Genomic DNA, 4,039 nt, shown 5'->3' with positions numbered 1-4,039 from the left:
CCCTAAATAAGAATGTCAGATGTCAGTTCTAGGAGTGTCCATATCTTCACTCTGAAGGGCCCAGTGGTCAGTATGGAAGGCCAATGGATAGTGCTGAGAGCCTCAGCAGTTCCTGAAGAGAGCAAGCTGAAGGACAGAATTGCCTTAGGTCTAGGACAAAGACAGTAACTTCTGATTGCCACACTCCCCCAACTCTATTGGGACTCGAGGAAGTGGGAGGTGAAGGTGGAGGAACTGAGATGGTGGCTGATGAAGCAGCAGCAGCGTCTGAGCACCAATGGGAAAGGTGCAGAATCTCCACTTGCCAAGTCCAGCTGTTCGAGCTGCTGAGCTTTGCCCCACATCACACCCCCTTGACTGTGGCTGCGTGGACAGTGGTCCTCAGACCAGCACCTCTGTTGCAGATGGGAGCATGGGGGCCAACAACCAACATGCCAAGGGTGAATTCTTCCTTGTTGTCTAGGGTTCTACCTCCATGTATGCTGTGTCTACTCAGATAAAAATGGAAGGAGTCCAAAGAGTGACCCCAGGAAACCTTAAGAGACACTTTTACTCCCTGTATGACCACAAGGAAGAGGATAAGGGGTACAACAGCTAGCAGCTGCTCAACACAGCACAGCTCACTTCCTTCTCATAGGGGGCAACAAGAAGCATGCTGACAGTGGTTCCTTTAAAACAAATCTTCCCAAGGCCCCCTTAATTCCCCACCAGGGTCAACAGAGAAAGCAAAAACATGAAAACATGGTGGAAAGGAAGGGAAAGTTGGGAGCCTCTGCAGCTGAAATTGAGCCTATGTAGGAGGGTGGAATGAGGCCTCATTGCCTAAAGCAATCAACTTACCTCAGTCTTGAGAAAAATGCTACCTCAGTCTTGAGAAAAACGTCCTGCTTGGACATTGTGGGCTATTAGCTAGGCAACCTACAATCTTGCAACTTTGTAAAAGTATAAATACAGGAAAGGTTTTTACTACTGTTTACGGAATCCTCTTGTCAACCAAGCAGACTGGGCTACCTAATCCAACCCAGCTCTTGTCTTCTTGTCTATCTTTTCCTCATTTCTCCCCAGGTAGGGTATAATGGATCACACTGAGAGACCAACAGATCCCTATACTTCATAGCCCACAATGTCCAGGCAGGATGTTTTCCTCAAGACTGAGGTAGGTTGACTGCTTTAGGCAATAAGACCTCATCCTAACCTCCCACATATAATCAATTTCAGCTTCATGGCTCAGGAAAGATCACATAAGCATTACTCGAAGGAGTTTTAGACCACTCTGAAGTAGCTGCAAAGATATGAAAGGTTGATATAATGGAGGATCAGAGAGAAGAATGAGCTGGATTTAAAGTCATCAGGTAGGCCAATCAGGTCAATGCTCTTCCAGGGTGATCGCTTCTGAAAAGAAGCGATGAGCAATGGCTGGACCACCAGACTGGAGAGATGGATAAGCAGATGGTATTTAGCTGGGGAGAAGCCGCAGAATTGCTGGGTGAAATAAAAAGCAAGCATTAAGAGGTTTTGATGAAAGAACAACAAAGGAAGAGGCGGATGCTAACAGTGAAGGTGAGGAGGACCAGGCTCTGTTGTCTCATGGCTGGAGAGTGAATGGTGCATTGTTCTAAAGGTTTATAGTGCAAGCTTACTGACAGTCTGCTGGGGTAAAAAGGGATGTCTCTCAGCGTGTGAGCCTTCCATCTCCAGAGATCTGTGCCCCTATAAGGACTGCTTAAATAAGGGAGCCAGTGAGCAGCGGCACCTCAGGAAACGGGTATAAAATGTTTTTGAAAGTTTTGAACTATGATAAAACAAAATGCCAACTTTCCCACGCATTCATAGGTTTAACTGTTTCAGTCTAGTTATAAAATCTGGAGGTTATAATAACTGTACATAATTAAATATGTATTTACTTAAAAAATAAAAAGAAACTAATGGTGTCTGGCCTTCCTCTTGTTTTGTTTTTTTTTTTTTTTTTTTGCGGAACTGGGGATTGAATTCAGGCCCCTGCGCTTGCCAGGCAAGCACTTATTCTACTGAGCCATCTCCCCGGCCCCTGGCCTTCTGCACTGATCTGGCTGATACATTTTTTTTTCCACTGTCAGTCTCCAGCAAGAGCCCATGATGGCTTGCATTTATGTAGAATAATTCCAAATACATCTATAGTATCACCTTAGGAATATTTAAGGGATGAGGGGTGTAGCACCAATAAATAGGCAAATACAAGATCAAATTCACTTTTGTATTGTCATAATCTGTTGAGACATAGGTCTAATATAACCGATGTAGTACCTATGTTTTCTTATTTTTTTTGTGTGTGTCATTTTTATTTTTGTAGTACTGAAGATTGAATCCAGAACCTGTAGACCGAGCTATGACCTCAGTGCTTTTTATTTTTTATTTATTTTTTTATTTTTGGCAGAACTGGGGATTGAACTCAGGCCCTTGTGCTTGCCAGGGAAGCACTTATTCCACTGAGCCATCTTCCCGGCCCCTCACTCAGTGCTTTTTAAACATCTTTTGTTTTGTTTGTTTTTGCGGAACTGGGTATTGAACCCAGGCCCTTGCGCTTGCCAGGCAAGCACTCATTCTACTGAGCTATCTCCCCGGCCTCCCATCTTTTGTTTTGAGGCAGAGCTTTTTAAAGTCACTTTGCCTAGGCTAGGTTTAAATTTATTTATTTATTTTATTTTATTTTTTAAAAAATAATTTTATTATTTAGTGTGTGTGTGTGTGTGTGGCCAGCTCAGCCCATCAGGGGGCGGGGCTGGCTGGCATGTGGTGCTGGGGAATTGAACCGCGGTCTCTGTGCTTTGTGCTTTGCTAAGCTTGTTCTAAGTAGGTGCTCTAGACCACTGAGCCATCTTACCAGCCCCGGCTAGGTTTAAATTTAACATTCTCCTGCCTCAGTTTCTCAGAGTGCTGGGGTTACAGACATGTGTTATCTCATCAGTTTCCCAGGCACCTTTTCAAAGAACTCGATAGGATAATCTCATATGTTATGTTATTATCATCTGAAACTGGACAAAGCAACTTCACTCAAGGTATAAATCATGTGAAAGACTGGGAATAATGCTTAACCTTGCTAAATATTTAGGGCAATGCAGACTATGAAGTTTGAGGAATTACTTGGGTTGGAGCCATCTGTGACATAGCACATACTTCTAAGAATAAATTGTTATCCCCTGTCTCTCTTTTTTATTTTTGGCAAAACTGGGGATTGAACTCAGGCTCTTGTGCTTGTCAGGTAAACACTTATTCTACTGAGCGATCTCCCCGGCCCCTCCCCTGTCTCTTGAGACAAAACCAGAAGCTCAATACCTCAGTCAGTGGTGGCGAACGTATGGCGCATGTATTATCTTTCTTTTAAAACAAAAGATGATGGGGCTGGGGAGATGGCTCAGTGGAATAAGTGCTTCCCTGACAAGCACAAGGGCCTGAGTTCATCCCCAGTTCCGCCAAAAAATAAAAATAAAAACATAAAAAATAAGTTAATGCATGAGCTGTTTTTTCTAAACTAAGTCCTCAGCATTCACGTTTAATTGCAGTTGTTGACACTTTGTGTTAAATACATGGGTTTTGGGTTCTAGTTTAGGCAGCTGGTCTCTAAAAAGTTTGCTATCACCAACCTACTAGGCCTACTTGACCTAAATGAATCATATACTTAACTGGATGAAACTTTTGATCCTAACCCAAAAACTCACCATGAAAAAGACTATATTTGATTAGCAGCTTGAACTGAACAAGCCTTTTTAGTACTACAGGAGGCTCTGACCACACATTATTCTATGTCTCAAGTGGTATTAGAAGTGTGCATGCTGCCAGGCATGGTGCGCAAGCTTGTAATCCCAGCACTTGGGAGCTGAAGCAGAAGTTTGCTGAGTTCCAGGCCAGCCTGGGCTACACTGTGGAGACTCTGTATCAGAAACACACACACACACACACGTTTGCACTGCCCACACTCAGGCCAAATGCAGCATCCAACCGAAGCTCTAACTGCTCCTGCTTTTTTCTTTTGTGAAACGGGATTGAACTCAGGCCCTTGCAC

General features: G+C 43.7%; 1 protein-coding gene and 1 pseudogene across 4 annotated transcripts in view; both read right to left on the bottom strand.

Annotated features, from left to right (window-relative positions):
• The window catches only part of LOC105742643, a 10,614-nt pseudogene extending 9,960 nt beyond the window's left edge, over positions 1-654 (bottom strand).
• The window catches only part of Xpnpep3 (X-prolyl aminopeptidase 3), an 83,085-nt gene that overhangs the window by 32,774 nt on the left and 46,272 nt on the right, over positions 1-4,039 (bottom strand). The window lies entirely within an intron of this gene.

The sequence above is a fragment of the Octodon degus genome, unplaced genomic scaffold (genome assembly GCF_000260255.1).
Source record: "Octodon degus isolate 3935 unplaced genomic scaffold, OctDeg1.0 scaffold00064, whole genome shotgun sequence".
NCBI lineage: Eukaryota > Metazoa > Chordata > Mammalia > Rodentia > Octodontidae > Octodon > Octodon degus.
Note: the sequence above shows the minus strand (reverse complement) of the source record. Positions and strands in the feature narration are given on the sequence as shown.